The sequence below is a fragment of the Cololabis saira genome, chromosome 7 (assembly GCF_033807715.1).
Source record: "Cololabis saira isolate AMF1-May2022 chromosome 7, fColSai1.1, whole genome shotgun sequence".
Taxonomy (NCBI): domain Eukaryota; kingdom Metazoa; phylum Chordata; class Actinopteri; order Beloniformes; family Belonidae; genus Cololabis; species Cololabis saira.
The window spans coordinates 7,151,371-7,165,459 of NC_084593.1; positions in this window are offsets into that span (position 1 = coordinate 7,151,371).

The following is a 14,089-nucleotide window of genomic DNA, read 5'->3' on the forward strand; positions in this document are numbered from 1 at the left end:
ATTATGGTATTATTTTATTTATTTTATTATTTAGTAAAGTACTTGAATTTACTTTAAGATTATTTTAATTTAAGTTTTTTTATTTTTTATTAATTTTAATTATTTTTATTATTTTATTGATTTACTTTACCTGAAGATGATTATTTTGTACTTTTGTCTGTTTGAATGGTTGTGTTAAAAAGTAAATCAGACGTTACTCAACAGTTACTCAGTAGTTGAGTAGTTTTTTCACCAAGTACTTTTTTACTTTTACTCAAGTAATTATTTGGATGACTACTTTTTACTTCTACTTGAGTCATATTATTCTGAAGTAACAGTACTTTTACTTGAGTACAATTTTTGGCTCCTCTACCCACGTCTGGTGTGTGTGTGTGTGTTTGTGTGTGTGTGTGTGTGTGTGTGTGTGTGTGGGTTTCATATATTCTAAATCTGAACCGAGGTATCGTTTTACTGCACTCACTGCTACAAAAAATAAACATTTTTCCCTCCTCTGCTGTTTTTTTGTATTTTTTTTTTCTTTTTTTTTGTGGTTTGGACCGAGGAACAACAGCCTCTCTTAGTTAATCATGGGTGTTTGTTTTGGTGAATGGAGATCTTGGCAGCAGAACCAGCATTGTTTTTCAATTCTGGGCAGGATTTCTCCTCAACTCGGCACCGGAGAAAAAGAAAAAGAAATGCCACCGGCCCGACCGAAACCCACAGGAAGAAATTAACAAGTAGAGCAGTACAGTTGCTAATAAAGGAGAAACTTACGCAGCTAATGTTGCTGCAGAAACCCAAGGGTTCAGTTTCATTTGTGGGGGAGATGTGGATATAATGTGCAGGACTGCAGTTCAACAGTCCACTTCCTCAATCAGAAACTAATCATCATTAAGATAACTTATCGGGAATGTTGGTAATAGTTGTGTCTTTAAGCTTTAGACACCAATTCTCCATTAAAGCAAAACATTCAGGGTGGCTGTTAGCGGCAGCTGAAGGAGGAGTAAACATGGAGATTGCTGGTCCACCCACACTGTGTGTGTGTGTGTGTGTGTGTGTGTGTGTGTGTGTGTGTGTGTGTGTGTGTGTGTGTGTGTGTGTGTGTGTGTGTGTGTGTGTGTGTGTGTGTGTGCCTCTGATTTGCTTGTTGACCATCATTTGTGTAATATCTTTGTCTGCTGATGGATACGCAGCAGACCCTCCCACAGACCCGGAGCTCGGGTTGTGGTCCGACTGATGTGCGAGTAACTGAAGAACTGCCGCCACGGAGGCTGATGAAGCTGAAACAAGACGTCTGAGCTCACAGATCTGACCAGACGACGAGTGACGGCTCAAATCTGCTCCGCCGTTTCACAAGGACAATATAAGGACTTTTGTCAGTAAGCGTTAGAACACTATGAAAAAATGAACCAACATCACAGCATTCACATTCTACAGTTGGTTGTTTATCAGAGTTTCTACCAGTGCATGAACATTTCTAAAAGTACCCAATATCTTTACCTGGATATCAGTAAAGTTCTTTTAAAAAGGTCATCACGGAGCAAAAAAGGGTCAAAATGACCCAATTCTTCTATCCTTCTATCCTTCTTTCCTCCTGCCATGCTCTCTCCTTCCTTCTTCCTTTCCTCTTTTCCTCCTTTTTTACACTCCCTTTTCTTCCTACCTCCCTTTTGTCATTCGTTCCTTTATTACCTTCCTTCTTCCCTCCCTTCTTTCCTTTTCTCCCTTCTTTCTTTCCTTTTCTCCATTCCTTCCTCCCTCCCTTCTTTCCTTTTCTCACTTCTTTCCTTCCTTTCTCCATTCCTTCCATCTTTTCTCCCTTCCTTACTCCCTTTCATACTTCCTTCCTTCTTTCCTTCCTTTCTCCATTCCTTCCATCTTTTCTCCCTTCACCCTCCCTTATTTTATTTTTTTATATATGATGCGCGGACTGGAGAGCACTTTTAATTTCATTTTACATAAGTTATAATGACAATAAAGAACTATCTATCTATCTTGACCCAAAGACAGCACAAGGGTTAATGACTTAAACTCAATCAGTTTATTTTCTTTACCTCACAAATCCTGACATGCCCTCGTGTCCTACACGAAACACGAGGGTTTATCTGTTGAGCTTCTTATTTCAGGACAACTGATTCTCCACTGACCCACAGAGTTCCTCCTGTGTGATGGAGTCATTTGATGTAAAACTTTCACTCACCAGCCACTTAAGCACATGAGTTCAAGTACTGATTGACACAAATATCAAATGTTCCAATCAAATGTTTGCATCTCAGTGTATTAGGGCAAGTAGAGATGGTCAAGATACCTGTTTCAAGGTGATAGAAAGGCAACAACTACTCAAATAATTACTTGTTACAACCGAGGAATGCAGAAGAAAGCACAACATGAACTTTGAAGCAGATGGGCAGCAGCAGCAAACGTCAGACCAAGTTACAGGATACAGTTCACATGGGCGTTCAAAGAGCAAGGTATGATTGGAAAACGTTGCCTGTTCTTATGAGTCTCTATTTCTGCTGAAATATTTGGATGGCGGGATCAGACCTTGGCTAGGATCCATGTTGCCTTGTGTGACACCCCTGTTAGGGAGTGGTCACAATATTGTGATTTTTTGTATATATGTGTATAAATGGGACACCTCCATTAAGATGTGTATTTTTTTTTCATGTATTTTATTTATAATGTCTGGGAGCGTTTTATATTGGGAAGCAGCGGGGCGGAACGTTGCTTTTACAGGTTAGTATATGGGTTGAGACCGACGAATGTGAGTGGAAATGGTAGTTTTCTGTTATAAGAAAGGAAGGAAGGAAGAGAGTTTAAGTGTTTTTGTTAATTTTGTGGGAAATGGTGAAACGGGAAAGTTTGACGGCCGCCATTACATGCGGGCAGCCGCCGCCATTACGTGAAGAGCACGTGTAGAGCGCGTTCAACGTAAACGCTCGGTAAAACACGGTAAAAACCACTAAATGAACGAAGTTTATGGTGGATATTCGGTTCATTTAGCATGTGTTAGTAAAATGTTTATTTATTATTTTCACAAAATGTTTAAATATGATTAAAACAAGCACGTTGGGTAATCCTGTGGATACCACAGGGGTAATTAAGGGGTATTTCGACCCACTGAAGGTTGTAACACTGTGTATAGTGGTTTTTGACCAGTACAATGCTGGAGTAAATAAGAAGAGCAATGAGAGTCATTCACAGGGTCGGCCATCAAACAGATTATTTATTTCGGCAGGTTTATTGAAAATAGTGGATATAGTTGAACTTCAAACTTTAAAAATAATGTTTAAAGCAAAAAAAAAGATCATTACCAGAACAGTTACAAAATTTGTTCAGATTGGAGGATGAGGACAACAGACTTAAACTTGATTTCAAACATACTTTTGCAAGGCTAAACATAAAACAAATGTGTATTTCTGTTACAGGTGTAAAATTATGGCATAGACAAAGCAAGGAACTTAAAAGTTGCACAAGTTTGTGTCAGCTTAAGAAAATGTTTAAAAAAGAAAAGATAAGTGCCTACAAAAAAGAAGAAGGAGAAAGAGAAAAAAATAGTAGAAGAGTGGTATTTTTGTTTGTTTTCTTGTTTATATATGTATAGATAGATTGGTGTTCAGCAAGTCAATTTAATTGTATTAACAGAGAGGGGCAGGTATCATTCGTTTTCTTCTTCCTGCTCCTTTTCTTCAGGGTGATAATGTGTACTTCTTGGAATTTTGTACAACATTGTTAAGAAGATATACCATGAATGGAATAAATGAAATGAAATGAAAAAGTAATGTATTTACTAAAATTTGTTGATAACAGTAGACAGTAGAATGGGATGTGATATTTGAAAATAGAACCCATGTGTTTAATGTGTTAATTGTGACAGTTTATTGTGTAAATATGATGATGTTGTAAATAAAGAAATGACTTGGCGGAGGACAGAGATGCATCATACTTGAATTGCTCCGCACTCCCTGCTTTTTACAGGTAAACATATTTGTTACCACGATCCTCACCCTTGGGACCTGTAACAGTATTTTCTGCATCATGACCAAGTCAAAATTGCACAGCAGGACATAATTTAATCCAGTGTTTAAATGAACTCAATACCCACCTTGTCTGCTGCTCACATTGTTTCAGTTTAATTGTTGTCAAAGGAAACAAAGCAGTAGAAGCAGCTGGGAGAATCATCTTTGCCAAAGTGCGTTCAGACTGACACTTTGAGTCAACCAGCACTTATGTCAGCAGCATCTCCTCAAATTAGAAAACAAAACAAACGTAAGGAGTTGCTGAGGCAGCAGAGTGTTGCACGGCCAATCAGGAACAGATGCTTCGCCTCTGCAGAGGCCGACGGCACCGCGACAGTCGAGCCAGGGGTCACGAGATGACACCGTTGTAAATGTTCTCAACCAGAGCCGCGTTCAGGCCGAGACCCTCGGTGCTGCAGTCAAACCCCCCCCCCCCGGTGTCACTGAGCTAGGAGGCAGCGCGGCGACACCCATCCATCATTCCCCTTCATTTCCCAACAGCTCCGGCTCCTCACTGAGGCTTTCATGTGTGTTGAAAGGCAGCGACTGGCGGGAGTACAAACAGCATTAAAAACCAGTTATTGAAGGCAAACGTCGCAGCTTTGATGCAGATGTGAAACAGAGAAGGTCTCTGAAAGCGGGCGCTAATTTGCAGAGGGCTTGTTTCATATGGACGGTAGGAAGTCAGATGATGGAGCAGTGAATTTGCTCTTTTAGTTGAAGAAAAGATGCAAATTGGTTCTAACAGAAGCCCAAAGTGTGGGCGCAGACTGTCTGCACTGTAGACAGTGCAGAAGGAGAGTGACTACTGTATACAGATACTTTGTACCTTTTAATATTGTGTACAGATGCAGCACTCATAGATGCATGCTTTCATAGATTTAACACTGGTACACGAGACATTCAAGGTCCTTCACTTATGACTGAAACACACATTTCTGTGATGGTTTTGGTGTTTAGTTCCTGCTTTATTTTGAAAACCCGGGTCTGTGTTTCAGTTCTTGTCACGATGAGGATTAGTTGAGGACCCAAAAGCAGGAGAGCAGGAGGCAGGAATTCACAAAAAGCAGGAACCAAAAGAAGCAACCAAAAGCGCTGCTTAGCAGGATCAAAAAAAGGCAGAACAGAAACAGGGATCCAAAACTAGAGGAGACATGGAGGGAGCAAACAGTACGGACCAACAGGGAGAAGGGGAAAGACAAGACCAGATATACACAGGGGATAACGAGACACAGGTGCAGACAATCAGGGCAGATGGAAACAGGAGGGACAGAACTGAAAACTCAAAACTGGGGGAAATGTCAAAACCCTGACAGTTCTGTCTTGACTTCCCTTGTTTCCATCTGCCCTGATTGTGTGCACCCGTGTCTCGTCAACCTTTCCATGTGCATCTTGGCTGTGTCCGAAATTCCACACTTCCACCGTAGCAACAACAGTATGTGAGATTTTTTAGTGTGTCCGAAACATTAGTACGTACTCAATAGTATGCGCTATCCATACTCATTCCGGAGAAATGTATTAGTGTGGATTGATGGACACTAGCTAAGCAGAAACAAAAGCCGAGACCTGCCATTGCTGAAAATTAAAGAAACGCTGCAAATATAAAGAAACGCTGCTGCAAATTTAAAAAAAAACGATGCAAATAAAAAAGCCACAACGGAAGTGAATTACCGGGGACTATTTTTGCTGATGCACTGGTGTTTTTTACGTGAGAGGAGAAGAAGAAGATGAAGAGGACGTAAGTGAAAAGGAAGAAATAAGAAGAGCGAGGAATAAGAACAACGAACGAGAAAATAAGTGAAAAGGTTAGTGTTCAACGTCGCTACGTGTAATTTTTAATGTGCAACACCGGTGCATCAGCAAAAATAGTCCCCGGTAATTCACTTCTGTTGTGGCTTTTTTATTTGCATCGTTTTTTTATTTTATTTGCAGCGGGGTTTCTTTATATTTGCAGCGTTTCTTTTATTTGCAGCGGCGTTTCTTTTGGTTGCAGCGTTACTTTTATTTTCAGCAATGGCGGGTCTCGGCCACCGTAGATATGTCATAAGTATAATATTAAGTATAATACTATTATTATATCATATTAATATTATAATATTCGTATATAATAATATTATATGATGTCATCTTGTTTGGGCCAGGATAAACGGGAAAGAGCGGATCGGTGCTGCTACTGTTGCTGTGACAGGAGTTGTTACCATCCCAACAGCAGGAAGTGCCGTGTGGCTCTGATATGAGTAGTATGTCCAAATTAATGGACACTACTGATATTTACTCAAACGTTTGCCAAACTTAAGTATATTTTTTGAGTATATACTGTTTATTTCGCCATTTCGGCCGCAGCGCTCGTCTTGTCTTCCCCTCGCTCCCTGCTGGTCCCAACTGTTTCCTCCCTCCATGTTTCAGGTCTGCTTTTTGGATTTTGTCATGTTCATGTGCTGGTTTTTGCACATGAGTTAGAAATATACGTTTTTTGGAACTCTTTCCTCCTGGTCTCCTGCATCTGGGTCCTATCAACCACTTCCTTGACAATTTCTTCCAAAACTAATGTGGAAAATTCTGATTTAGTGATCAGAGTACATACAGTATGATGTACCATCCCAGATGTCTCGGAGCCCAGAGATCCCGAAGCCACCTCTGGAAAAGTAGGAATTGACATGTTGTCCATGCTTTCCCAGAGTGATCCCTTGTCCATGTGGTTAGATCAGCTGGAACGGAGATCGCTGGGGTCTGGGGTCCACCTCAGGACTACACTTTCGCCCTTTACACACTTTACACACTCCCGTCGTCCTGGAATCATGTAATGATTCAAGGACTATTGCTGTATGCAGTTTAGAAAGAAACACACAGAGATCTAATTCAACCTTTTTGAAGAACAATGTCACTAAACACTTAAATGATCCTCATCAAACATTTGATGAGAACGTGAACATCTGCACACTTTTTCTTGTCAAAGACTTTCATGGATACTTCCATCAGCTGCTCAGAGACATCCCTGCATCCTTTATTTGCTTCCGTTTCACCCTCTTACTAGACAAAAATAGCAACCCTTTACAGCTGTGATGTAGGCTCTAATGCAAAAATAATTATTTTATATATATATATATATATATATATATATATATATATACAGTACGTTTTTTGTAGGAAGGAAGGGAGGAAGGAAGGAAGGAAGGAAGGAAGGAAGGAAGGAAGGAAGGAAGGAAGGAAGGAAGGAAGGAAAGAAGGAAGGGAGAAAAGAAGGAAGGAAGGATGGAAGGAAGGAAGGAAGGAAGGAAGGAAGGAAGGAAGGAAGGAAGGAAGGAAGGAAGGAAGGAAGGAAGGAAGGAAAGAAATAAGGAATTAAGGGAGAAAAGAAGGAAGGAAGGGAGAAAAGAAGGGAGGGAGGAAGGAAGGAAGGAAGGAAGGAAGGAAGGAAGGAAGGAAGGAAGGAAGGAATGAATGAATGAATGAATGAATGAAGGAAGGAAGGAAGGAAGGAAGGAAGGAAGGAAGGAAGGAAGGAAGGAAGGAAGGAAGGAAGGAAGGAAGGAAGGAAGGAAGGAAGGAAAGAAATAAGGAATTAAGGGAGAAAAGAAGGAAGGAAGGGAGAAAAGAAGGGAGGGAGGAAGGAAGGAAGGATGGAAGGAAGGAAGGAAGGAAGGGAGAAAAGAAGGAAGGAAGGAAGGAAGGAAGGAAGGAAGGAAGGAAGGAAGGAAGGAAGGAAGGAAGGAAAGAAATAAGGAATTAAGGGAGAAAAGAAGGGAGGGAGGAAGGAAGGAAGGAAGGATGGAAGGAAGGAAGGAAGGAAGGAAGGGAGAAAAGAAGGAAGGAAGGAAGGAAGGAAGGAGGGAAGGAAGGAAGGAAGGAAGGGAGAAAAGAAGGAAGGAAGGGAGGAAGGAAGGAAGGAAGGAAGGAAGGAAGGAAAGAAATAAGGAAGGAAGGAAGGGAGAAAAGAAGGAAGGGAGGGAGGAAGGAAGGAAGGAAGGAAGGAAGGAAGGAAGGAAGGAAGGAAGGAAGGAAGGAAGGAAGGAAGGAAGGAAGGAAGGAAGGAAGGAAGAAGGGAAAAGTGAAACGATTTCACCAGGAGTGATAACTTTAGATAAAGCTGGACTTTTTAACTATTATATTTCAATGTTTTCATGGAGAATTAGTGGAGTGACGGGTCCCACCTCTGCAACCAGGACCAAAGCCTCTCTATGTGGGGTTTGCATGTTTCTCCTTGGCTCCAGATTCAGTCCACAAAGCCTCTCACTTAATCTAACTCACAACACAGGTCATTTGCAGAGCAAAGAAGTTAAATCACTTCCCAGTGCACGGAAGCCAAGTAAGTCTGACAAGCCACGAAGCTTCTAGGAGACAGTCCTCTGGACAGACGAGGAAAAACTGGAGCTTTCTGGGAGTTTTCATCTGCTTTATGTTCACAAACGCAAAGAAAAGAAGACTACCGTGAAACAGAGGAGGCTTGGACACGCGTGCGGACAATTTGTTGGTAGACTTCCATTAAAGAGAGAAAAATACCACAACGGTAACTGAAATAGCTTAATACTGACTAAATTAAAAAGTAATTTGTCCACATAGGTATCGGACCTTGACCAGCATCCACAAACAGCTTTACAGACTATTTTTCACACACCAATGAGCAAACAGAGGGCTCAGTTTTGGTTCAGTGTCTTCGAGTCATGGAGGAGCTGATGGGGGAAAAAGCCATCTTCTGAATATTTGTTCTTTTGTTAAAAAAAATCTCATTTAGCCAACATTCACTACGACGGAGTATTAGGGCCAAACTAACACAAAAAAAATGGAAATTATGAGAATAAAGTCATAATAATATGAGAATAAAGTCGTAATATTACGAGAATAAAGTCGTAATATTTTCAGAATACAGTCGTAATATTACGAGAATAAAGTCGTAATATTAAATATATTATAAATATATAAATATAACTTCACAAGATGCTCAATATTCCTCATTTTAACACAGGGAGAAGAGGCTCTTCCTGTTAGAGTTCTCATAAATTATATTCTCATAATATTACGACTTTATTCTCGTAATATTACGACTTTATTCTCATAATATTACGACTTTATTCTCGTAATATTACGTCTTTATTCTCGTAATATTACGACTTTATTCTCGTAATATTACGACTTTATTCTCATAATATTACGACTTTATTCTCGTAATATTACGTCTTTATTCTCGTAATATTACGACTTTATTCTCGTAATATTACGACTTTATTCTCATAATATTACGACTTTATTCTCGTAATATTACAACTTTATTCTCATAATATTACGACTTTATTCTATTGCGACTTTATTGTCGCAACATTATGACTTTATTCTCGTAATATTATGACTTTATTCTCATAAATTATGACTTTATTCTCGGAATGTTACGACTTTATTCTCATAATGTTATGACTTTATTCTCGTAATATTATGACTTTATTCTCATAAATTACGACTTTATTCTCGTAATGTTACAACTTTATTCTCGTACTTTTACGACTTTATTCTCGTAATATTACGACTTTATTCTCATAATATTACGACTTTATTCTATTACGACTTTATTATCGCAACATTATGACTTTATTCTCGTAATTTTACGACTTTATTCTCATTATATTATGACTTTATTCTCGTAATTTCCAATTTTTTTTGTCTTAGTTTGGCCCTAATACTCCGTCGCACCAGCCAACGTGGTCCATTTCTGGCACGTATCACCGGCAGCAAACGTCCACGTGAGTGCGACGGACCATTATTTTCCCATTGTTGAAGATTGATTTTTGCCTTTCTGCCAGAGCTATGAACAACTTTTTACCAGTTGGTCAGAATTGTACTTTCTCTGGAAAGATAACAGAAATGATGAAAATAGAAGCTACAATAGCAGCTCCGAGCTGTGACTCACAATGACGACTTCTCAAAAATGTGCTTTCACTAATTATCATGTTTTTACCAATGTGTTAACTTCTTCACCTCTTATGTGTAGTTTTCATGGCAGATGGAAGGAAATGAAACGAGAAACAGGAAGGATGGCGGGAGTCGGAGTGGAAATGTTGTGATAAGTGCAGCCAGGATTCCCCGACTGCTTTCACTCAGGACTTCCAACTACTGCAGCACTTTTATTTTACAATAGATTTAGATGTTGATGAAATGACGTCTGTAGCGCATACACGCATATTTACAGTCAAACGGGAGGAGGGGAAGGGTTTAGTTTGATCCGATGAAAAATGTTTTCACATTCCCCAATTCCAGGAAAGTTGGATACTGCGAAGAGTAATTGCAACTTTCCTAAGCCTACGTATAATTCACAGAAGAGCAAAGAAAAATTATTGAAGGTTTAGAGTGAGGAAATAATGTAATTTTAAACTTGACGGCAACAATACGTCTTGAAAATGCTGGAACAGAATCCACTCTTCCTTTCACAATAACGGCCTGTATGTGTCTGGGACCCGAGACCGGTTGCTCGGGGTTTTGGGAGAGAAATACCTGACGCAGCATTTAAGCTGCTCAACAGCTCCAGCTTCTTTGTACGGTGGCCGACAAGGGCAAACGCACTGCAAGGGCCTAATGCGTCTCAGTTAAGGAAAACGGCTTCAAGTACAGAAACGATTCAAATTCACAAACTAGCATTTTTCCATCTCCGTAATATTGCAAAAATTAGGAAAATCCTCTCGCAGAGTGATGCAGAAAAAACTAGTTCATGCGTTTGTATCTTCTAGACTAGATTACTGTAATGTGTTGTTAGCAGGATGTCCAAGTAATTTGCTGAATAGGCTCCAGCTGATCCAGAATGCAGCAGCACGAGTACTGACAGGAATTAGCAGGAGAGACCACGTCTCTCCAGTGTTAGTGTCGCTCCATTGGTTACCCGTAAAATTCAGAATCCAATTTAAAATTTTATTACTTGCGTATAAAGCCCAAAACGGCTTAGCTCCGCATTATTTGCAAGACCTGATAGTGCCTTATGTTCCTGGCAGAGCTCTCCGTTCTCAGAGTGCAGGTTTACTCGTAGTTCCTAGAGTATCTAAATGTAGATTTGGAGGGCGGGCGTTCTGCTATCAGGCACCACTACTTTGGAACCAACTTCCAATCTGGGTGAAGGAGGCTGACACCACCTCCACCTTTAAAACTAAACTTAAAACCTTTCTGTTTAGTAAAGCCTATAGTTAGTGTTAGTAAACCTCTAGCTGGTGTTGGTAAATCTCTAGGTAGTGTAAACTCTAGTGTGTTAGAGTCGCTCCTGTAGTTTCTTAAACTGGCCCCCCCTTCTCCTCCCTTTTTTCTCTTTTGTCCATGTTGCAGCATCCTCTGCCGGACACCGGAACCTGCAGCGTGGGAGTGAGAGGGGCAGGGTAACGGCCCGGTCAGGGTAACGGCCCGGGCAGGCGGGGGAGAGGTTTGTCCGTCAAGACACCTCTCCCTGGCCCTGCCCCTTCTCAAACTTTCCCCGACCGTGCACCCCAACCTGGGACTTGCTGATTGGGCCGGAGCTTCAGGAGCTGCGTGCTGGCCTGCGGTCCCCACCCCTGGTCATCCCGCTGCTGCTTCCACCTGCCTGCTGTGCTGCTGACGTCCCTGACTCCCCCAGTCTGGCCTTTGGCAGGAGGGTCCCCCCTTACGAGCCTGGTCCTGGTCAAGGTTTCTTACCTCCTAAAGGTTTTCCTTGCCACTGTTTGGCTTAAGGCTTTTCTCCCACTAGGGGAGTTTTACCTGCCATTGTTTATGTAATAACTGCTCGGGGTTTATGTTCATGTTCTGGGTCTCTGGAAAGCGTCTAGAGACAACCTTTGTTGTATTAGACGCTATATAAATAAAATGTAATTGAATTGAATTGAACAAACTCAAAATGAGGTACAAAAAGAGGAACATAGTGCAAATGAAAAAACGCGCTGCAAAAAACAAAGACAAATGCAGCTTCATCAAACACGCTGCAAATAGAGAAACGATGCAAAGCACAAAACGATATAAAACAGACACACACAGTGTTTACATCCATGGTTTAAACATACAGCGGGAACGGTAATGTTATTTTTATCAGACTATATTTATATACAATGTTTATATCACTGTAAAACGCTGTACATTATGAGACGTTTCTTTATTATATTTTAACGTTACAGTCAGCTGTTCGGTCTCTCTCTACATCCCGTGTGTCTGTCCATTAAGCTGTTACGCTGTGAGCGCCCCCTGCAGGTTTGGAGCATTTCCGGTTGTAGTGACCGGTTATGAAGCGTTTTTCTTTTGAACATGGTTTCTTGTTTTATATCGTTTTGTGATTTGCATCGTTTCTCTATTTGCAGCGTTTGATGATGCTGCATTTGTCTTTGTTTTTGGCAGCAGGTTTTTTCATTTGCACCACGTTCCTCTTTTTGTACCTCGTTTTGAGTTTGTGAATTTGAATCGTTTATGTACTTGAAGCCGTTTTCCTGAACTGAGACGCATTAGGCCGTTGCAGTGCGTTTGGCCCTTGTCGGCCAACGTATCTTTGTCACAGTTTACATCAGATACTTAATTGGTGAGAGATCTGGACGGCAGGCGTTCAGGCAGTTCAGCACCCTGACCGGGCACCAACCATGGCTTTTATACCCTTGTTCCAAGTGCATAGAGACTTCTTCACATTTTTATTTTGAGATTCTTTAGATCATATTATTTGCACTAGATGATGACATATTCAGTGTCTTCACCATTTGGCGTTGAGGAGCATTATTCTGAAATTATTTCATAATTTATTGTCAGAATTTTATGCAGATTGGGGAACTCTCCCTTCTCCAAGATGCTCTTTTTTTATACCCGATCATTTGTGAGCCATTGACTACGTTTACATGCAGTTAATAACCCTTTTAAAACCTGAATATTGGCAATAACCCAAATTTGCACGGCCTTTGAATAACCCGAATGTGCTCATATTCGGGTTTTTAAAAACCCGAATATAAGCCCTGGGTTACTCCATTTTAAAACCCAAATATTTGGTCATGTAAACGCTTAACGGAATATCCCCAAAATGGGACATGAATTTGTTTTCTGCGCATGTTCTGTTCACAAGGAATCCTGGTCTTTTGAGTCCAGGAAGTTCTTTTAAACACGGAGAAACCAAGACCAGGAGGAGACTAATCACTTCATAAATGTAATGAAGGATATGAACATTTCTGCATTTGTAGACGGTAGAAAGTACCGGGATAGCCAGATTTACAAGAAGGTGAGCGAAAAGTTGCGCGAAGCAGCATTTGTTTTGAATTTGGATACAGGAAGAAGAAGCGGAAATGACGGTAATTGCGTCATGATGTTCTCCGCGCGTTGCTGGTTTGATCCAGATATCCCGAATGATTAATTACCATGTAAACGGAATATTCTGAATGTTTCAGTAACCGGAATATTAGCAATAACCAGAATTTTGACTGCATGTAAACGTAGTCATTGTGTTGCCATCGAATTCACAATTCACAAACTATCACTTTTCATGAAATACAAAGTAAAATGCCTCTTTTTTCTCTTGTAATAAGTAAAATATGGATTTAGGAGATTTTGAAATGCAAATACAAACAGAATGCAGTCATTTCAGAAAGTGTCCCAACTTATTGTTATTTTGAACCAAAGCAGCAGGACACTAAACTGCAGACTACTGTCTTTACAACTGAGCTTTAGGGAGGCTGTCTTTAGTAGATTGATGCCTAACCGTCTCATAAATACTCTTGAGAAACTCTTAAATATGTGGAAAGTCTTGAGTCAACATGGAAATCATCTTAATGGGAATTACGTTTTGATGATATTTGCAAATTCAGCAGAGAAGAAAAGCGACTCAGCGCTCCTCCTCCATGGGAAACAGTTTTTTGTTTCTTTCACACCTTTGTTCAGGATAAAGTTAATGTGCACAGCCTGAGAAATATATCATCAGCCAAAATGTGAGCGGCAATCACAGACGCATGTTCTTCTTGAGGGTCTTTTTAGCAACACAAAGAGCTCACTGCTTACTGAAATAACAGCCGTCTGGGTTTGACAGCAATAACATATGCTGAATGTTCTTCAGTGTGCCATAATGTAACGCGCAATGTTTGTATTTAAGGATATATGTTGCAATTAGTCCTTAAACACATCATAAG